Here is a 23,521-nt window from a genome sequence, read left to right as displayed (position 1 = left end):
TTTCCCCCACTTTTCATCCACCCCGACCAAAGGTTATCTGTATAACTTACAGCCTCCAAGGGGAGGAGAGAGTAGGTTGCAGTGGTTGGTGCCCTTTCCCTCCCCACTTACCCCTCTTCCCTTCTTTTCACCTATTTCTGCCTACATGATCAACCGTTGTTTGACAACTCTATCCATTTTATCATGCCCTGTCTCTGTCTGTGTCTGTCCAACACTACACACCAGAGACAATGCCACTGCTTTGTCTTTGAGGAAGGCTCACAGATAATTAAAGCTCAGGCAGGTAGAAGACCACACATGACCACACTTCCAGACGGGCACATTTTGTGCATGCGAACTTACATATCAAATGATGGAGCTTGCTTGGGTGACCTTTGAATGGTTTTGACACCCACTATCAACTTTCTCATGTGAAATTAGCTATGTTAATGAGGATTAGAATGGCTCATTTCATCCTGCATCAGCACAGGCAGCAGAAAGACACACTGAACCAGATAATGTGACTTTAATGGCTTCTATTACAGCAGGACCATAATGCTGCACATGTCCTGGTTATAAAGATTTTTATTAGCTTGTAGGATATGATAAAAAGCACTTTTTATTGCAGGATTATGACCAAATATGCCTTTATTTCATTGTGTCCCAGCTCAGTGATCTGACCAAATAACTGCAGACACAATTTTCCTGTCAGTCAACCATTCAAATCTGTTTCGGGGGAAACTGGCAAAAAAAAAAAAAAAATTAGAAACAAAGCAAATGGACCCATGAAAAAATGAAACGAATGTGGCTTGCTGCCATGAACTGAGCAGCCTTTTTTGAAATAGCCGGAGACTCTGGAGCAGGGCCCAGCTGTCTCTTTAGCTTTAGCTTCCCTGCGAAGGAAGCTCTCCTCAAGTGGCTTCGCCCCTCCACGGGCACCATCCGGGTGACAGTGATGATGATGATGGCGGCGTGGCAGGCGAGAACGAACGTCCCCCAGAGAGCAGACATAATGTTGCTAATTCGCCCGGGTCTGTTTGTGAAAGACGACATCAAGCTTCCCCGGCATCCACTAAAGCCCTCTCTCCGTCTATCTCTCTCTCTCTCTCTCTCTCTCTCTCGCCCTGCCTCTGTGTGTATTTGCAGGAGGGAGAAACGCAGTGGGACTTTTGGGTGATGCAGATTGTAAACAATGAGTAAAACACAACAAATAAACACAACGCCCAGAGAATATGGATGCAGGAGGAGGCTCAGACGTTCTCTCTCCTCCCTTGCTGCGCTGTCGATTTTGCCCGAGCAGAATGTGACTGGGGAATGCTTAGACCATCAGAATGCATGGCCCCGGGCTCACTCCTTTGCCTCACCCTCTCCAAGAGGAAACATCGTTATTCACTTTGGATAACTGAGTGGTGATGAACAGTTGCAGTGAAAGCGAAGGGGCATTATGTCCAACAAGCAGAGAGGGAGAGAAGAGAGGAGACAGAGGGACAGCCACGGGGAGATGTTTCATGTTCAATCAGCACGGGTCCTTTTTTCTCCTTGCACCGTCCTCGCCTTTCCTTTCTCTTCTCCTCCTCCTCCTTCTCTCTCGCTCTCTTCTACTCCTGAAATAAAAATGCTGGAGGGGCCCGAGAGCCACAGAGGAGTAATTAGAGTTTGTTGTTCTCCCTCTGTCCTCCCCTCTCTGTCCTCTCTGTCTCCTCCTCCTCGGGCCAGTCACACAGAGGAGGGGAGGAGTTCACTGGCTCTGTGCAGCGGGGTGGGGCTTCGCTTGGAACCATTATAACCCTGCAAGCTGTTTTGTTCATGGGGGGGCTCCTCATTAAAAATGCAGCCTGGCTAACTTTGGGTTTTGTAGAGTGTGTATGTGATTCAGCAATTGCAAGGGTTTGAAATGAGGGTGTGTGTGTGTGTGTGTGTGTGTGTGTGTGTGTGTGTGTGTGTGTGTGTGTGTGTGTGTGTGTGTGTGTGTGTGTGTGTGTGTGTGTGCGTGCGCTGCTGCTGTGTTAGTGGGGTCTTGTCCAACTCTGTGGCAGATGGCAGGCCCGAGAGAGTGCAGTGCAAGGGAGGAGGGAAAGTGTGTGTGTGTGTGTGTGTGTGTGTGTGTGTGTGTGTCTGTGTCTGTGTCTGTGTGACTGTGTGTGTTTCTGGTAGGGGGCTTCAGGCCTCTTACTTCAGCAGATGTTGTTTAAGGAGGAAGAGTGGAAAAGTGTTTGGAGGGGCTTGTACACTGACGGCACCAGTGAGAATATAGAGCAGGGTGAACAAAATAACAGCAACACTTCAGAACAGAATTGAGCACAATCCAGCTGCAGCTTCAGAGCTGACTCTAAAGTCTAATAGAGCTGAACAATTAATCGATTATTGAATCCGTAACAGTTTTCATGATGGATTAATCTTTGCAGTCATTGATCAAGTTCTCAGTTTCCAGCTTCTCAAATAGTGAATTTCCAGCTTTTCTTATATTCATATGAATATATTTGAGGTTTGGACTGTTAGTTGGACAAAACAAGACATTTGAAGACACCACCTCTCTGCAAAGTTGTGATTAGGATTTTTCACTATGATTTAACATTCATAAACCAAATGTTAAATCAAAACAATAATCAGCTGATTAATCAGCATTGAGAAAGACTAAAGTTGAAAGACTTGTAAAAACTGATCTTATTTCAGGGCTGTTATATTCACTTGCATTTTATTTAAGGATTACTACAGTTTATTATATCTTGTTTCTTATTTTTATAGTTCTAGGAAGTCATTTATGATAAAATTGTACTCTCCGAGTTCTACAGCGACGTCGCTACAACAAAGTCTGACAGGGTGAGAAACAGGTTAGTTCAGACAGATTGTAAACATGCTAGAGAATGTAAGCCATGTTATTTCTACTTGAAAAAGCTGTTCAGGGCTCTCCCAGTTCCAGATGTAAAAGTCGCATTATTTTTTTTCCCGTAACGTTAACTGTAGCATTACTCACAGTTAACTGGGATGCACATGAAACGCTCTTGACTTAATCATTACAACAAAAGATTAACAGCTGTGTTAAAACATATCTGGTTCTTTGATAAAAGGTCAAAGGTACAAGGTTGTGAAGTCGAACTACGAAGCTGCATTTCTGTAACAAACGTTGATTCACAAACTTTAAAATTCTGTTATCTGCCCTGCAGACGGCGGATTGAAAGATTGCTAAAGATTACAGTGTTGAGAAAACTGACAGAACAATCCGCAGCTTTAATTGATTTACTTTTGGATTCTGGGTCAACTTTGGATAAATTCAGCAGCTGTGGTGCTGTGTTTGTTCACAACTGCAAAAAAAAAAAAAGCATTTTAAATTTGCTCCTGCTGTGATTTGGAGAAGAAGTCTTTGACTGGCTTCTTCTCCATAGTTACCGTGGCTGAGGCTCATGGGTATTTTAGTATTTACCCTTTCACAATTCACTGCGCAGAAAAATGTGCCTCATCAGGAATCATTTTAGTGATGTTGCCAAATGTCTCTGAGTAATGAATAGGAATTATCCATAAAGAAGATGTTTTTGTTTTTGCTTTTTGCTTTTGCGCCCATCCTCTGTCTTGGGTTTAAATTTCTGCGGTGGCGACCTCTGTGCTAAAGCATGATATAACACCCAGCTTCCTCACATACTTACAAATACAGGCATGAAAATGTTCTGAGAGTGGAAATAAATTAATACAAGCTACAGAGTCTCAAAAACACCAACAAGTAGCAGTCAGAGCTCCCCTGGGACAATGAATCTCTCTCCCTTTCTCGCTCTGCAAGAATGACAAACATCATTTAGTGATGGACGAGGGGTTTGTCTGCTGTTATACATCTCTATGTCTGTGCCTCCGCTCTCCTCGTCTTTACCCAACTTCTCTCCCTCTCCTAACATCAGTATCTCTCTCCTTCCTTCACTCAGTATCTTTTCAGTGTGTGTTAACTCGCCCTCTCTGTGTCTGTGTCATATTACTAAGAGCGCGCAGGCTGCAGCTGCTGAGCCATGCTGACAAGAGGGTAGGAGATGATGTCGACTCCCCAGGCAGGAATCGGACTCGTTACCGAAATGGATTCACATTTGATATTGATTCCTACACAGCCAATCAATTTGAATCATACCAGTGACTGTGGCTTAACACTTGATGCACCATTCGAGTGAGTTTTACAGCAGGATGTGTTTTGTGCAGCAGAGGAAATGGAGCTGTAGCTGAAGGTTAATTGGCGGACTGGATTTATATTTGTTATTGATTTCTGCGCAGAAAATCCAATTGAATCAAACCAGCGTCTCATGATTAACACCTGATATACTGTCGCAGCATGGAGCTGCACATCAGGAGACATTTAAAGGTCCTATATTTTATAAAATCAACTTTCCATGTCTTTCTTGATTATAGAGCAGGTCTAGGATATATATTAATACTGTGAAAGACTCAAAGCGCTCAGTCCAGAGAGAAATGCACAAAGTCTGTATTCAGAAACTGAGCCGTCAGGACTTCCTGTAACTTTGTGATGTCACAAGAAAGCAGTCACCGCTCTCTGCCATGCCCCCAGACCGGCCCACCTGGACCTGGACCTCATCTAGCCTTGCAGGATTTAGTTTCTCTGAGTGTTTACTTGACGTGCTATATTTTTATTCAATCCCTCAGAAAACAGTCAGAATATAGGAATCAGAATCTGATTGCCTCTCTTCTGATTGGCTTACCGACCTGTTGTTGCTAGACTTCCAGAGAGAATCCTGGGAGAGAAGTAAAACTACATTTAGATGGTTTTTGGCTCTTAAAACCACAAATATATCTAGGAAAAATATAAAATATTGGACCTTTCAAGAAAACCGAGATAATGATAAGCTTTATGATAGTTAAGTGAAACACATGATAGAAACTGGTCGCTAATGTAAGGACATTAAAAGGGAGTTATGTGTCCTTCTGTCCTAGTTCTTTTAGTTGTTTAGCTGCTGCTTTTTTTATAATTTATGAATTGTTTTCTGATTTATGTCTGTTAGGAGACCATTGCAGTAATCGTAACTGTGAGAAAATAATAGTATGTATGATGGATTCAGTGTGTCTGAAGTCCTGAAAAGAACAGACTTCGATAATATTCCTTAAATGCTAAACACAAGATTGGACGACCTTGCTAATATGCATTTCAAAATTAAGGTCGAAATCAAACAGCACACACAGATTTTTGGCAGAGGGCTCAGTGTTGTTGGAAGAAGCACAGCGTTGTACAGAAGTTAAGACTGCTAATTTGTTGTTTGGGTGGAGACCGCCTGCGAAAAACATGAACTTTTGAGTAACTTAGAGAGAGAGAGTTGTTTTTAGCTTGAAGATCAAGTATCTCTGAGTTTGTCCAGTGGGGTTTGGAAATGTTTCATAAGTACTAAGATGTGTAAAACATTTTTTGTTTGTTATATTACTGCACCGCGGCACCAACTCTGAGAGGAAGGGTTCAAGAAATTCTTGTTAAATCCTGTTTTTAGTCATAAAGTACAAGAATGTTTTAGAAAGGCAGCAATGATATGAGTCTCTTTGGGTCTGCTGTATTTAGACCTTTTGAGGGAAAGTAATAGCCTGCATTTGCTGTTGTTGGACAAGTGGGGGATTGATGCAGAATAGTTGCGGGATGGGAGAATTTACTGAGACGTATTAAAAGTGGAACTATGAAATATTTGCTGCCATTGTGTTTACAAGTGACAGTTATCAGATGATACTAAATGCAAATCATCCAGTAACACTAGCAAAAGTGAAAAAAAGTCATAAAGTCAGTGAACTCATTCAGTTATCCACCAAGCTGAGAAGCTACTAATAATACCTACTGTACCAAAACTGTTATATCTTATTTTAGTTTATACAAAGTCTCACTCACATGGTGCTGCGATGTGTTTCTCACATAGGTGTACAGCAGAAAAGACTTTAACTCGTAAGACAAGCTACCATAAATACACTGAGCTGTTCTTAGTGGAAGTTAAGTGATGCTGTCATGGAGTCTACATGGAGCTAACCTGCAGAGGCCGGCCAGTCAGGCTGCTTCTAAAGTGCTGAATGTCCTTATTTCTCTTTACCTACAGGGTGGTAGGTAAAGTACTGCTGCACTGTAGACTAGAGAATTAAAAATGTACATTTCTTTACATCGGGATCCTTTTTTTGTTTTAATCTATAACTAAAGTGTAGCATTAAGTAGAAGATTCAGTGAAAAGATTTGTTCGATTTATGACCAAAGCCCAAAAAACTGAGAGCTAGAAAGGCTGCAGATCATAGGTAGAATAAGAAAGATATTCACTAGCACAAAATGTTCGTAATATATCAGAGGGGTGTTAAGGTGTTATTGATAAATGCCATTGACTTTGAAAGGTGATATTTCGTGCTTTTAAAGCTCACTTTGACATTTCCAAATTTCACTCTCACTCTCAGCATCACAAAGGCACAAGCTGGCACTGTGAGATGAGTTTAGCTCTAATGACACACCTATTGATTCTGGGAGACAATATGCTTCACTTGAGTGCTAACTAGTGATAGATGTTTAATATAGCCCAAGCATGATGGGTAATGGTGGCTGTGCCTGAAAGCGGCAAGTCCCTGAGAATGGAGGAGCTCAAAGGAGCCTTTGATTTTCGAATCCAGCCAATCTCTCTTTCTTGTTCTTCTACACGCATTAAAAGATGTAAGGTTGCATGTTCGTTTGGGGTTATGAATCAGAGGATGGAACTGCTCTGAATCTATTCTGTGTACACCCACATACACACATATATGCACATTAGTGTTACTGTATTCAGTGGTTGGGTGCATCAAAACCCCTAAAGGCACAGCAATGCCTAAATAGAATCAAATCTGTGTGCAATCATTGCAGCTTCGAACTGCTCATTGTTTTACTCCTGATGCCAGGCAGGCAGCACGAAGACAATGTAGAGAAGGGGCTCTAACCTAGAAATAACATGAATAGAAATGACTTAAACTCAGAGAAGAACAACAACGGCCGCGGAGAAAGAGTGACAAAGACGGCTCGGTTAAATGCGACAGATTAACACCAGTTTGAAGCCGTCAGAGAGACAAAAGACAACATTCAATTTGTTCAACAAGACATTTTGAAGAGTTGATTATGAAATGTTAGCACAGTAACAAAACCAAAAGTTAATAGAGACAGTGGTTCAGATGGAAGAACATTTCATATCTGTGCTGCAAAGAGTCAATGCAGCACATGCTGTATATGCTGTCTGTTTTAAGCCTGCCATTATTTATTTGTCTTGGCTTTGGCAGCAAGTCGTCATAACCTGAACCGTACCCCTCATCGTAATGTATTTTAATATAATAACCTTATGGGGTATATATGGACATGAACATACAGTACATATGGGGACTGACAGACATTGCGCAATGGGGGGGGGGGGGGTTTCCAACATGATAATTCCCCCTGAGCTGAACAGCAGCAGCCGCATTTTCGAAGATGAAAGCAAAGAGCTGGAAGTTAACCCTTTCCTTAGAAATCCCGGCTCAAAGCTGCTGTGAAATTTCCCCTCAGGGATCTCGTCTCCAGCCTGTGGTCCACCTCTGAGAGGAAGCTGCCACACTCTGCCTTCCTCCTGCAGCTGCTGGCCGCTGTGATGTCGCACATCCTGAGGAACTCTTTATGTAGTCCAGAAAGTTTTTTCCTTTTTTTGGGAGGGGGGCTACTTCGTTGCAAATCTGAAGGTTAAATGTGATGACAGTCTGACAGGGGCAGGCCCATTTCTGGCTATTTTGTAGCCCAAGGCCAGACATGCACTGCTGCCCCAGTTATCTTTTCTATTGCGGACAAACTTTTAATTGAACTTTCCTTAACTTTTCCCAAAATAATATTTCCGTTATCCATGTTATCATGGTTCATATGTAGGATATGATGTTTATGTGGAACATACAGTATCATATGTAACCTGGTTATTCATGTCTCTACGATACTAATATTATCCAGGTATCTTATCCTCCACATCCCAGACAGTCTTTCATTTCTTTACTGAGGTGAAAGTTACAATTTGTCCAACTTTCGTAATCCAATCTAATTCAATATTTATTAATTTATTTGTAGTTACAGATACATTTTCCTATTTCCTATTAATAGAGCTTAAAGTGCAAATGTATTTAATGTTTGACATTGAACAGCATAACATTTTATTAAAAAATAAAAATATAGTAATAATATAAATATGAAAATATAAAATAAAGCATTAAACCTAACTTGCCATTAACGGTTCCTTACTGTATAATAACATATTAATCGTGTCTTGAGATATTTTATATAATTTGTTTACTAGCTGATCTACTATCTGAGGAAGATCTCTACATTAGTCTGTCATTCAGATTTTTCTGAAGTAAATGTATTAAAATGTATGTCAAGTGAATAGTGAAGAACAGTTGTGTGATGTCATGTGAAATGTACACATTTCAAGGCATAAAAATAGAGTGATTAAAACAGTAGCTCCAGATCGAGCACAGTATTAGAAGTAATTTGAATTTAAGTGATCAGTAAAAGATTGTTTTCGTGACAGCATATCTTATTCTGATTTTGTACTAATGCCTTTAATATTGACCTCATGTGGTTAAGAGACTGGCAGTGGTATAAATATTTTACAATGCATCGTATTTTATAAGCTTGTCATGTGTTAGTTGAAGCGTTACTGCAGTGGAGTAAAAAAGTGGAATAAATCTTTCTGAGATGCCGTAGAAAACACACAAGAGAGACGCTCAAAGTATCAGTGCGTCTGGATTGTACTGAAGTAGTTCAGTAAGTTTACTTTCCAAATCTGAGCATTGACAAAGACACTAAGTCAACAAAAAAAAATATTTTATTAAAGATGTATGCAAAGAAAACATGCAGATGTTCAATCAGCATCAGCTAAAACATGAGGCAGGAATGTAATCTGTCATGCTGTAAAGAGAAATTTTCTGCTCCAATGGCAGAGAAGGGGGAAATGATTTAGTTTGAGTCTGAGTTTTTAAGCCTGAATTAACTTAATTCCATAATCACAGCAGAGAAAAAAAATGATAATGATGATGAACAGACATTAGCTCTGTTTGAAAGTTGCAGTCTTGTTCGTTGGGATTTGAGCTGCTCGTGTTCACAGATCTTGACTGAACTAGAGCAGCAACGGTGTCTGTTCTGCACCTGGTTAGACTTACTTTATGTTAAAATCGAGTGCACTGACATTTAAAAAGACTCATGGCATTTAAGTCCATTAACATAGTAAATTGTGTTGCTTGTTCACAAGGTGTGAGAGTGTGTGTGTGTGTGTGTGTGTGAGAGTGTGTGTGTGTGTGTGAGTGTGTGTGTGTGTGTGAGAGAGAGTGAGAGAGGCTGTCATTTTGTCAGTTTGCCAAATGCACACTGTGCAAGAATAAATAACAGATGGAGACACAGAGGCAGGAATCATTATAAATGCTGAAATGTAAAGACTCCTGTAAAAAGTGAAATATTTTCTCTGTGCTTTGGTGGATACAGACTCTGACACTCTGTGCCTTTTTACGGAAACTGTCAAGAACCACTAGCTTTAATCTTTCAAACACAATTAGGGGTTTCTTATCTTTATGAGCTTTGGCCCTATCAAGCTCCGGCCGCTCGACTTTGTTTGGGATTGTGGGTAACACATACAGACAGATGTTGCCTCGAATACTTCAATGAACTTTTGTTTCTTTTGGCTGCTGCATAGTTTAGCCTTGTTCAAAGGCTTTAAAGGAATATATTGTGTACTTTTGGCTCTGAAGAACCAGTACACAACAAGGTTAAAGCTGACTCGAAAGACCAAAAACAGAAACTCTCTTTAGTTCCTTATATTTTGTCTAAAACAGAAATGCGTACAAGGTTGAGTGAGGAACACTTAGTGTGGATCGACGGGAGTGTGTCCAGCAAGCAGCGAACAGCTTTATATTATTGGTTATCTGTATTTTGTGAAAGAAACAGAGTGAAAGGAAAGGAAAGGAAATGAGGAATGAAAAGGAGGAATGGCTACTGTTTTCAATATAGAAGTAGAATGGAAATCCATATAACAGCAGTTCAAAGCATGACTGTAATATCTGTCTGAAAAAGAGGAGAGACAGAAAGAACAAAGGGAAGAATGAATGAAGGAGGGAAATAAAGAAGTAAGAAGGGAGACTGTGAGTGACATTTTGAGATAGTCCGTTTTGGGACAGTGGAGCAGCTGAGGTTATTACATTTGACTGAATATCACATCCCAGCCAGTGAATAGAAATCCTTTCTTGAGGGAATTAAATTATATGTAGGCACATAATGTACAGCATTGAATAAACTCATAATAGATGATGAGAGAGAAGGTGAAACACTCCTTTGTCCTCTACTCACTCTACTTGATATGGATGGTAGTAAATCTTCCAGACAGTAAGAGATGACCTATTCCTTTGAGCGATTCATTACCAGTGAGTGCGGTGGCTGAGAGAGGAACGGCTCGCTCATTATGACCTATTAGATCTTCACAAACCAGGGGTGTCCCTGGACATGAAAAAGATATGAGCCAAGTCTCAACTTAAACTGCTAATCATGTGCCCTGCAGCGAAGAAGCACCACACTGGAGGAGAAACAAAAACAAGATGTGAGTTGTAATCAAGCCAGAGCAGGTAGACTTTTCTTCCTAGTGTAAAAATATGATGATATTTGGTTGGTATTTTTCTCTAAAGCTTGATTTGTGAACGTCTAGTTTAAGTCGAGTTTAACTTAACAAATACAAAAAATATGCATCTGGTGTTTGTGAGTTTGTCATAATTGGAAATAAAGGTTTACTGTTTCATATTCTTACAAACAGTCAAAGGCTGTGTGACTTTGACAATGGAGACATCCGGTTGTCTTGTCTCGTACCAACAGTCAATGAACATGTTTTTTTGATTATAAAACTGCTACTTCTACTAATACTGTGAAAGTATCAAAGTGTGAATGTACTCAAAAACTATCTTAAAACGAGCCGTCAGGACACTTTGTGATGTCACAACAATACAGTCACCATCCTCAGCTATCTCCCAAGCATGGCCCACATGGACCCAGCGTCCAGCCTTACGGGATTTGATTTCTCCAAGTGTTTAAGTGAAGTGTTCAAGTGAAATCTGCTATATTTTAATTCAATCCCGCAGAAAACAGAAGAGAGGCCTAAGAGCCAACCTGTTGTTGCTGAAGTTCCAGAGAGAAGCCAGGAAGAGGAGCTGTAAAACTACACTGGTGCTAAAAACCCCAGATTTATCTTCTTATGGAACAAAACTTTAAATAAAACGCTGCAAAAGTATAAAATATGGGACCTTTAAATCGGGACCATCAAGTTCCCTTACCTTAATCAAATAGTTATATGTAATCATGCCTTAACCATAGAGGCGACAGGTCATAAAAGATTCAAATGTTTTAGGGCAGTCTTATAGGTGATTTCCGGAGGCACTGACAGTTACCGTCAATCAATTTGAAAGTCGATTGTTTTTGTGCCTGTATAACATGTTTACTTCCTGTTGACATGCAGCTCTTACTGCCAGCTGTCCAACCGAAGAATGGCAAAGTGAGATTACTCTTACTTACAGTGGTTTTTCATTTTCTAAAAGAGAACATAAGACATAAAATAACCATATATGGTGGTGTGATGACTCCCAACTTTGTAAGCACCTCAGTGGTGATGATATAGTGTGACAGGTTTTGAATATATAGTGGCTGAAAAAGTCATAATCATAATAAGATCAGTGGTGCTTTGGGGGATAGACAGATAGTTATTGCCACATCCAACTGGAATGTGCCATGAGGTAGTACAATCACTCATAATGACAGTAGGCTGAAATCCTTCTCAGTGTCAAATTGGACCGAGGCAAAGGCCTCATTAAATATGCATACATACCCTAGACTTGGCATATTGGAAAATCGGGGAAAAAAACCCTACAAATAGGGTCTTTTCCCCCCTGGCAGCAAAATTAACTCTGCATCTTATTTACTATAGGTCCACACAAACACACACTAACACATATTGAGACAACAGCCTCAGTTTTGTCTTACAGTGACTGAGCCTTGTTGGTATCAGTTTATTTTCCTTTTTTGCAACGTATGCTACTTCTTTGTAACTGGACCCCTGAAGCGGTCATAGTATTCATTATTAAAATGCAAACTTATCAAAGTCAACTCCTCATCACTTAAATTAAATCATTTCAAGGCTGACTGGCTCGCACATCTCCTCCTCCATTTTTTATTTTCGCTTCTTGCCCATCCTCATTTCAGGAAGACGAACTGCCATTCATGTGAAATTGCCAGCATTTGCATAACTGATGCAGGGGTAAGGGTGCAAACTGTGGCAGTGTTGATGTCACAAATGCAATCGGAGATGGGAGCGGAAGAATTAATTGGCCCGCCGCATTACTTCCTCCCATCCGCCTCGCTCTCACCTCTGCTGTCACTTCTTGACATGAAATGTCGCACAATGACAAGTGATTCCAAAATGATGACACCTTTAAGGTTAATTCCAGGGGAAGGACAGGTTTACACTTCATTTGGTAACGGTAAAGTTTCTGGGGAAGTTGCGTCAGAGAACAGTGGCTTTGTTGAAAGTCTAAAATGTTTGTTTTTAGCTGCTTTTGCCCTTTTCAGATAATGAATGGCAACATTTCAAATAGCCACAAAATGTCTACATTAAGAATTTAAGCCACTAAACCTCTTATGAGTCCAGTGAAGTAATCCTAACATTTAGCCTCATTATGTTAGTATTCCCGTTTTCAATATTTAGTTATAAATAATGCATCAGTTTTGTTGCCTTGTGCTTTACCATTCTTATACGAGCATAAACATGGAACCACTGGCCAGGATTCATTTCCGCTTCATGCTTCTTTTTTAAAGCGATAATATAATTTTATTGGCTTTTAGCAGTGAAATGACTGTATTATATCAGAGGGGTTGACAGGGTTGTTGATCAATACTAGTGTCTCCCAATTTTAAGACACTCCCAGCACCTAACAGCCAGTCATTAGTTGCGGTTATAGCCGCTCGAGGGAAGATTTTAATGTAACAAGGACACAAAGTGTCACAGACAGTGAAGCACCCTTCACAGTTTAGCACCGTCACAGATGGGAGTTATGTGACTCATCCTGTTTCAGTCTGTTTTCTGTCACTTCAGAAAATCGGTTACAGTAAATATCTGCTTGTTTCCCAAATGAACGAAAGATTAGTTCAGGTAAATGTAAGAAAATGTTGTCTGTTGTTCTTTCCCCCTCAGAAGAGAAGAAGTTAGAGAGTGTGAGGAGTGATAAATAAATATGAGAGCTTTGTTTCAGTCACACATTAAAAAAGTTTTGTGGTAAAATCAATTAATTTCATTGCACTTACCATTATCAGTGGATTTTCTCATAGGGACAAAGTAAATCTGCACAAATCCTTTGTGTTGAGTTCCTCTTCGTGAACTTTAATTTGATTTTGTGCAGTTGACCTTTAGCAAATGGTGTAGACAGGGCTGACAGAGAGCTGGAGTCGCTCGTAACTTATTAGCTGTGTTACACCATCCACTTTGACTTAACTTCCTCCACAAAAGAAAATGATTTTCACACAGTAAAGAGACATTAGTTGAGCTAACTGAAAGTTAGCAAACTAGCTAGCTTAGAAAGCTTTCTCCCCCCTCTTCAATTAATCTTAAATTAAATTATGTACAATTACAAGTACAGAGAAAAATCAATAAATATCTGAGATTTATCGGAACTGACTACTAATTAACTACTAGCATGTTCCAAGTTTGATAAGGTGTTAGCCATTAGCTCACCAGCTACAGTAGTTCATGTGCTTGCTACCAACCAAACCTTTAGCACTGGCTGTTTTGTGAGGATGTGCCTCTTTCTGGTCTGATGGGACTTAAAACTATTCCTTTCTTTCATTTCTTAATAATAAGATAGAAAATAAAAAAGGCTGTGATAATGTAAATTTACCCAGTTTACCAAAACATAATGTTGCATATGGAATCGTTTCCATCCACATTAAGGGATTATTTGCTTAACGGTATAACAGATTTAGTTTGTTTATGACACGTACGGTTGATACTAAAGTATACGTTTTAGCTTTTAGTGGTCATAGCCATTTGAACTCGTGAATGTTTAAAGCTATCTTGTGGAGCTGTAAGTCATTTCAGAGGCACACACTCTGTAATGCCGCATCAATCAAGCATAGATCAGTTATGCCAAGCAACAGTCTGATTCTGAGCAGAGAAATGCTGCCATGTGAAGGTCAACACCAAGGTCAAAGGGTGACAGTGTAGCCAGGTAGAGAGTCGTGCAGACTCGTACAGGCGTGTACAAAGCCTCATCTTCCCACTGTGCTACTTCCCAGTGTGAGTGTTATTCCCAGTGACATTCCAGTAGCCGGCACATCCCACTGAGAGCTGATTAGGACAAATGGAGCTGACAGGTTTGTCGTTGTTCCCGGAGTGAGAGGGAAGTAGAGTAGAAATCTCCTGTTCTGTCAGACCAAATCCCACAGAAAAGAGATAGGAGTTATGATACTTTTATCAAACTTGGATCACTTCTTTTAAACTATTTGATAACTCATGTTCTCTCTAATAACTGTCAGAAAAAGAGAGAATTTCTTAGCCATGGCTACCATATGTCAAATGACTTAGAAAACAAACCTCTTTGTCAGAGATAAGTGTATGAATTCTCAAATTATAATGACTTCAGCAAAGCACAGGTCTACCATGCAATTTTAGATTCGCAGGCTGAAGAAAATCATTAAAGAAAGTTATCATTTTTACATGACATCAGCATACTGGACAAACACCACGAGGCTGGTGCTGTTGCTCTGCTTTCTGGTAATGGCTCATTTCTCTCTTTAATTAAGTTTAGTAGCAGCCTTGTGAACGGCTCAGTCATTAGACATATGTTAAATGTGGTCATTGTAAGCTATTTGGTTGCTCTGGATGTTGTGAGTGCGGAAATGACTTTGCAGATGCAACAGCATTTGTGATTCATTCAGTCAGCAACCTTTTTTATTAATTCTTTTTGATTCAGAGTTTTTGGGAGTAGTTAAAGAGGGTTAAATCAATTATTTTGTTTTCCATACACATCATGGTAATGTGAGTTGACTTAAAGATCTCAACAGTGTATTGCTATGTAATTTACAGACACTTGTGGTTCCCAGACGTTGAATCCTACTGACTTTCATGATAACCTGACTTTTCCACTGGCGCCACAGTGACGTTCATATTTTTGGTTTTGAGTGAAATGTGTTGACAACCATTAAAATGATTGAACTTTGTTACAGACATTCATGTCACCCTCAGAATGAAATTGTAATAACTTTGGTTTTGCCTTTCATAGTCCTCATCAGGTCAAAACTTGAATTTGTCCAGTACTTAAATTTATGACCAGTATTTGTATAAATAATGACATTTTCATCAGCCTCAGCCACACTCTATATTTAGTGCTACCATGGAATATGGAAATCCCTGTTTAACATCAACATGTTAGCAGAGCCAGATGGCTGTAGGTACTTAGGCTAAATCCATGCTAACATGTTTTAGTTTTTGAGCCTCTAATGCGGAGACTTTTAGTAACATTGCTGGCCCCCGTTTTAGTTTGAAAACTCCAAGGTTGTGTCTGGACAGGCAGAAATGGAGATTTTCAGAAACAATGACGCAGACACCAGATTGGGTCTTCTCAGTCACGACGTATCCCTCTCCCAGTCTGTGTTTTCAACTGTCATGGCCGCCTTATACTCATGTGTTACTTTCTGTAACAGTTCCACCGCATCCTCAGTCCAAACAAAGAAATCTCTGGTCTTACTTTTCTTCATATTTTCTGCAACTTAAGCAGCCAACTGCAATTGTCTGGATGGAGACCGGTTTCATTTTAAAAAGTTTAAAGCAGCATTTTAAAACGTAAACGTAATAGTGTGGATGTGGCCTTCGTCTTGTTTGGGTATAACATAGCATTTTTCTTATGTAATTCTGTATACTTTGCTACTGTTCTTCTATTTCAACAACTAGAGTTGACATTTGGAAAGTGCCCTCTATTTACTGTTGCTACATGTTGTTTTGTTTATCTTGTAAACCCATAAATAATCAATGAAATCAGTTAAGTATTGTGCCATTAGCCAGGCAGGTCCTCCACAGTCCAATTTTGATTAACTTTTCAGCCTTCAAATAAGCCCTCTTTCTCTTCCTGGAGAGGTAATCTGTTATATAGTCAGTGCCAGTAATTCATTAGCTATAGACAGCCTTCATGAAATTAATCACAAGCTCATTCACTCAATGACAGATTTGCTCTGACAAGCATAGTTCAAGTTGAACCCTGAGGTTGTTTTGGAGTGCTGTGAATATTTAGAAAAATGAAAACATTTGAGAATTTGTGCTGCTATTGATGCATTTTTGATTCAGGTGTAATCCCTCAGTTTTAACGGTCCTTCAAAAAGAATTGATCATTGCAACTGTTTGATGAAATCTACAGTACACCTTGACAGTAAGATTAAAAACCAACACATCTTCCAGCCTCAGAAGGTCTGCCTTATAAAGATACCAACACTGCATGTGCAGTTGAATTTGTCTAATTAAATTTATCTGTCAGGGATCAGGGTGATCTGGGGATATTCTACCTAATTATAAGAAATATAATTGATGTCTCTGGCATATGAGCTAATTTCAGTGGCTTCCCATCTTTCTTTCTTTTTTTTCTCTCTCAGTTTTACATCGATGAAAGAATTGGTTATCGCACTCGGCCTGATTCATTTGGAAAACATGAAAGCCTCTCCGATAGCCACATAATTAAACGGTTATTTTGGGGCATTCAATTTAAACTTGGGCTCAGCAGTGCCCTTGTAGGAGAAATAGGATTGCTTTGTCTCAGCACTCTCTTTGACTCTGAAGGCAGTTTAAGGAAATCTCGTCGCAATAAAACACCAGATCCTGACTACAACGGGAGGCTCAAAATTAATGATTTGCCTTTGGATCTGACCAGGGTGATGCACGAGTGCCTTTTGTCCTCATTTAAATCAGTTCCTAGGTCTGTGGGAGATTGCTAAATTATTAAGGCTGTGCTAGAAATTTGACTTTTTGATTTTTATTTTTCTTGCAGTGCACCGAGGGAACCTTTGGCAAGTAATCCAGAGGTTTAAAATAGAAAGAATCAGAGACATATTTGCAATAATCGTGATGCCTCATACTATAGACTGGCGTTTCAGAGCATCTGCCTAATCTAATCAACATCCACATTAACCTACATTGTCTGTATCTGGATATTATTTCAGAACTTGCTGCAGTAGAATGCAGCACAGTGTGTTATATCATGTGATGGCCATCGAGCTGACAGCTACAATTTGACTACAGGACGCCTTCAACCTGTTTGATATACTCAGTCGAGGTAAATGGGGGGTGGGGGTGGCATAAAAAGTGATGATTTGCGTAAACAAATAGATCCTGACTGTTTGCATAATCCTTCTCCTGATGGCCGTAGGGCAAACTTAATGCACTGAGATACCAAAGTCGAAGAGTTAAAGTATTTTTACGAGTGTATTTTTAATCCAGTTGAAATTCTGCACATTTGACTCATTATTCAACCTGATGAAAAAAATATAGGTAGTGCAGATGATTCAAAACCACTGATTGTGAGAGTGTGTGTGTGTGTGTTTGTGTGTGTGTGTAGACAAGGAAACATTTTATTTAAACTCATCCTGCAGAATAACTGTCTATATATATATATGTGTGTGTGTGTGTGTGTTCTGGTGTCGTAATACGTCTAAATGCTTTGGATGGAGAGACACTGGAGGGGAAGAGATGCAGTTGGCTTGTTGACTTTCCTCTCCCCCTCTTCAAGAAAACCTTTTCAGCGCTCTTTCGAGTGATTGACACATTCGCTCCTTCTCCAGCAAAGTCCTCCACCATCCCTCTCTCTCCTTCTGTCGCTGCACTTAACAACACCTCATCCTGTTGAGAATGGGCAGAGAGAGGCAGGAGATTAGGGGCTAATATGGTATTGGAAAAGACGAATAATCTCACAGACACCGTATCTTTTCTCATAAACTCTGAGGCGAGAGGACAGTCCTCCAGCCCGCCTGCCAGGCTGGTGCCCTGATTGACTGACAGCCGCCAAGGTTGGGGTATGTCAGATTGGAGGAGTCAAATTCAAAAGCCACTCCGCGACGTACCGTTTTAACCCTCAGGTCATCATCGTGGATGACCGCCTGTGCTATCAGTGCTAATCCTGGCCTAAAGCCCCTGGTCTGCACTCCCACAAGACCAATATTGCTTGGGGACGTGAGATGGTTTTGCAATAATTTCAAAGCTTTGTGGTGATTTTAATTCTGTGCCACATCCACTCTTTGTTAAGTTAGTATTTTGGGGAAAATTTTCCGACTGCATTTAGATGAAGTCAGAGGTGCTATGAAAATAAAATAGTGTAAATCGATCTGCACAGCATATTTTCTCCTTTTTAAGACGGATGATTACTCTGTTCCAACCAACTCATTTACAACAGCAAATACATTTCTGGAGACACGCGACGCAACTCACATAACTTTTCTGTATCAACATAATGAGGAAAAGTTTTAATGAATGTGAATCTGCCATGTGGCGAAATGATCAAACTGGTCCGGTCCTGCTTAAACACTGAAAAAGTCAGCAGTGGTTTGAAGCACAAAACGGCGCCTGTTTCTGTTTGACCGAAATCAAGATCTTTCCCTTTCATTAACCAAAGTGAGTGCGCTGCCTTTAACAAAGTCCTGCACTTTGTACACCCACCACCTCCCTGTAACATCCAGGTTCAGGCATTACTTTGTTCATTGTCTGTCGCAACTGTGATGACAAATGGAGGCAGAGGTGGAAACAGTGTGCTCATTTAAATGTCACGTAAAAGAGAAACCCAGTTTTATTTCATCAGAGTAAGGACTTAGGGAAGCCAGGTAAACATGACAAACAGGGTTTTTACAAGAGCATGTGTAATGACAAAGACTTCAAGCGGGGAAAGTATCAAAGTGGCAGAAGGAAACATCATTAGTCATGGTGCATGCTGCTATCCAAAGTCTTGTTAAAACTGAAACTAACGCTAAAATAAAAAACGTCGTCTTCTAACAGTCTGAATGAGTCAATTTCCACATCTAAACAGCAGACAATTTGCAAAATACTTTACACTGTGTCACTACCGATCTTATCACCGTGCAATCTGAATAAATGGTCGTAATATAATCAATAGTGCATCAGCGATACATCACCCTTAATTCAAGATATGGCTGTAGCTAAGGGGAGAAATGTGATCACTGACCAGCTGCGTAGATTTTACAGTAACAAGGTTACAGCTGTGTGGAAACACATTCTCCAAATCTGCTGTAACCACATTTTTATGCCTTCATGCCTGCAACAGGTCAAAGGTCAAACTGTGACCTCACAAAACACGTTTTTGCCATCTTGAATGTGATACCTCAAGACCACCCGGATGTAATTTCTTCAGATTTGGCACAAACATTCACTTGGACTCAAAGATGAAGAACTGATTACATGTTTTGGTGGTCAAAGGTCAAAGGTCACTGTGACCTCTCAAAGAATGTTTTTGGCCATAACTCACAAATTCATACACTAATTATGACACGGTTTAACACTATTGTCTAATAGGATGAAATTCTGAATTGATGACATTTTATATTCAAAAGGTCAAAGGTCAACATCACTGTGACATCATAATGTTCTGCATAAACACCTCTGGCTATTATTCAATGCTGTTACTCAGGAACATAAGGGGAGATTGTGACCATGTTCCCTGCATTTTGTCTGGTTGGCATAAAACTGTGAGGCGGTAATTCTACTTCCTGATAACTGGTCACTTGTGTGCATGTAAACATAGTTATTATAAGTAATATAAAGTTTTAAATATTGAGTAGCAACTTACTTAATTTTTTTATAGTCAGGGATACAGAGTTTGACAGGTTTATTTTTTTAACTGCATGAAGTTACTGCACTGGCTCCACGTGAATACAGCTTAAGTCACTTTTCATCAGGCCTCTTCTGTTTTTCAAAATCTGCTTCGGCTCAAAATACTGCAGGATCACACTCACCTTCTTTTAAACCCGTTCTCTGCCAGTTCCCCTGAGTACACAGAGTGGACTCCCCACTCCTGAGTCACTTTTACGGCACACTTCCCTCGCTATTATTCCCTCTGAGGAAAATGTGCTTATAGGATTTTCTGTGACAAAAGGGAGAGATTCAAGTTTACATCTATAGACTTCTGAGGCGCCACTTCTCTTCAGCTCACTCAAGGAATGGCTGCGTTTGCCAGCAAGGTGACAAAAAAAAAACCAAACATGCTGTCAAGACAGGGATGACGTTTGAAGCAGCTGACAGGCTTTGCACCAGATGCCTAGTAAATGCTTTAAGGGATTATTTTTGAAAATATCTTATTTCCCAATATGTCCAGCGCATTGGAAAACGTTATGAAACACGAAATTTACAATATTACACCTGTTTACCTACATTATGAAGGAGTGAAGCTTTCTGAGAGCTCTCAAAATAGATCAGGATTCAATATGCTCAGTGTCCCTGCACATTGTGCGTCCTGTGGCATTGATTGAATCTGTTTTCACCTTGAGAGCTACTGAAAAATTGGACCTCAGCTGACAGGACTTTTGATCGTTTGGTCGCGATAAAGGATAAATACAAAGGATTTGTATTCATACAGAGGAAACAGCAATCCAAAGAGCAAGTGAGAGCTTAATGCTAATGAGCCAGAGCTAACGAGCTATAACGTTATCAACAAATGATACGTGGGAAAAACATCCGTAAAACCACAACTTGTCATTTTACACTTCTGCTTTGTTAAACAAAGAAATTAGACGGATATGAGAGTGGTATCAATCTTCTCATCTGCATCTAATTCTGGGCAACAAAACAAAAAAGCGTATTTCCCAAAATGTCAAACTATTCTTACAAAGCTCCTGCTAATGTGAGGTCACATCCTCTGTAATGTGTAGGGCTCTTTGATCCCGTAACATTTGATTTTGCATCGACACTCGGCCAGTAGTTTTTGGGTTTCTCACAGTGTTTTGTGGCAGAGGAGAGCTAAATCTCCACTGACATCAAAAAAGTGTATGTATTTGTATGAAATACATCTTTAAACTTTAAAGGGAAAGAACTGAGGAGCCATTTCATTTCATTTCAATGCCATATTTTAAATGAATGTGGCTGTTGTTTGGGACTAAATGTGATAACTAAATTGTCCTTGCCAAAACAAATCTTGGGGGAAACCTTGAAAATAAGAAACGTACACAACCATAAAAACAGTATTATCGTGTTCAAGGATGGATGTTTCATTTGTCCAAATATTGATCTATTTTTATTTATAAAAACTTACTGCTGTAACCATCACATTTAATGGCCAGACAGCTGTGACCACTACATTCATTTGGGTTCAATACAAACCCCAAATAATAAACGGCAACAGCAGACCATATATGCATGTCGCTTTTAAAGTTTATGCCACTCATTATATCCACATTAATACAGTGCAGTACATGCAGTCTGACTGCGCTGCATGGTAAATCCTTTAAACACCACCTTTGACTTTGAGGGGGATTATCCTTTAATAAGGTTTAAGCCAAATATAAGAAGACTCTTTAATTAAGCCAATCATTTCAAGCCATGTGGCTGTGATGCTTTTCAATTAAATGTCATTACAGTTTTCTGTTTGTCTCCAACCTGGAATTAAAAGAGTATCAAGACAGAGCTGTGATGCTGTATTATACATATTTTATTTTTTAATTTCAGGCCAGGAAACTGATGGAAGGACAGAAAATAGCCATAAGATAAGTTATAAATAAATTAAATAAGATAAATAAATAATTAAAGGGAAAGATCTTGATTTTAAACCTACAGGATCATATTGTCTCCATTAAAAAAAACTACAATTAATCACATTCACAGAGGAATACATGCATAAAATCAATTAAAACAGTCATGAATTAGTATAAAGGACGCCGTTTGTCACTTTTTATTTACACTCATTGTTTCCTCCTAAGGGACAGAGGTTACATAGCTGAATAAATCCCCTCAAGACCTTGACGGCTTTTGCCTTTCCACACATTAAAGATAATGGAATAATTCACTTGCCCTTGAGCCCCGTCACCATGCATCCATACAGAACTTCTTATTGGGTCGCCAGCAAATTGAATGAACCTCCTTTCCATAAAAAGGTAATGGACTCCCTCGGATAGCCCTCTAAATAACACGGACGGTAGGGGGAGGTGAGATGAACCAATTTATTATCCGACTTTAAAGAAGGTGCGTACGGAGGGGAAGGTCATTCTCTCATTGATCACCGGTTCTCCCGTAGGGAAGTGATAATTATGTGTACCAACATGACCGAGGTCACCTCCAGCCATCATCAGGGGCAGGTCAGGAAGTGTGTAGAGCTGTGGTGTGGAATATTGATTTAGCATAGATTGAAACTGGCATCAGTTACCGCATTTGATTGGTTTTGGTCTTTTTTTCTCATTTAAAAAAAGAAAAATTTCAGGCATAAAAATGTATTTTTTTATATGACCTCTCCCGTGAAGGTCAAGGAAAACAGGAGATTCAAGAGCTTGAAGTAGAATCTTTTAATTGAAAATCTCTTTATTTAATTTTTGATGATAGCTCCGTATTTAGTCAATTTACTCTGTGATAAACGAGTTTCTGTTTGTGCTCTGTGGTTTTATCATTGTATATATTTCAAATATAAAATATACCGTGTAAAAACCTGCACTAAACATGTTTGTTATGCAAACCCAGTCTCTCCAAGCCAAATCATGATGTTGGACCGCAACACAAATCTCCCAATTAAATGAGAGAACAGATACTGAAGGTGGTAAGACTTCCATCTGGCTTCTGCCTCTGCTGGTACAAGAAGAAAAAAAATGCATGATAATTGAATCTCCAATTCATTTCTCAAATCGTCAATGAATCACTTGGTTCATAAATTGTCAGAAAATAGTAAAAAAGTGTCCATCAGGGACGGAGCTTAGGATTTTCTTTTTATAAGTATACCTTTGTTTTATTATGTTTCAGTTGGTTTTTTTTTTAAAGTAATATATTGTTATAATATTTTATTTAACATTTCTGGTATAAGCAAAGCAGTGAAATGAGGGTGAGACTCGGCAGGAGGACAGACTGTGCAAAACTGTTGTGAAATCGTGATAGTGTTGACAATCCAAACCCAAAGATATTCAGCTTATTGTCACATAAGATGGCGAGAAGCAGCAAATCAAATCAATTTTGGGCATTTTTGCATAGAAAATGATTTGTGTATTGATTTATTGACTAATTGTTTCAGCTAAACTTTAAACAGTATTTCATGTAAATGTAATAATCCAAATATGTTCAATTTTATCTTGGAGAGTTAGTACTTGTCTGATCCCCAACCAGAGTTACAGTCCAGGTGAACTTCACTGTATCCTGTCTACCAAAGTAGACAGCCTAGAAACAACAGGGCACCTCTCATAAGAAAAAGGTCAAAGGTCGGCACCACTGCGGCTGACAAAGAGGGTTTTTTTTTTTTTTTTTTCTTGTTCATAGACTGTCGGGATGAGCAGAACACTATAGATGCTCTCGGCTCAGTGTCTCAGCAC

General features: G+C 39.6%; 1 protein-coding gene across 1 annotated transcript in view; it reads left to right on the top strand.

Moving 5' to 3' along the window:
* srrm4 (serine/arginine repetitive matrix 4) overlaps positions 1–23,521 on the top strand; it is a 63,683-nt gene that overhangs the window by 2,054 nt on the left and 38,108 nt on the right. The gene's annotated exons all lie outside the window — the stretch shown is intronic.

Source organism: Seriola aureovittata, chromosome 5, assembly GCF_021018895.1.
Source record: "Seriola aureovittata isolate HTS-2021-v1 ecotype China chromosome 5, ASM2101889v1, whole genome shotgun sequence".
Classification (NCBI taxonomy): Eukaryota; Metazoa; Chordata; class Actinopteri; order Carangiformes; family Carangidae; genus Seriola; species Seriola aureovittata.
This window is presented reverse-complemented; position numbering and strand designations above follow the sequence as displayed.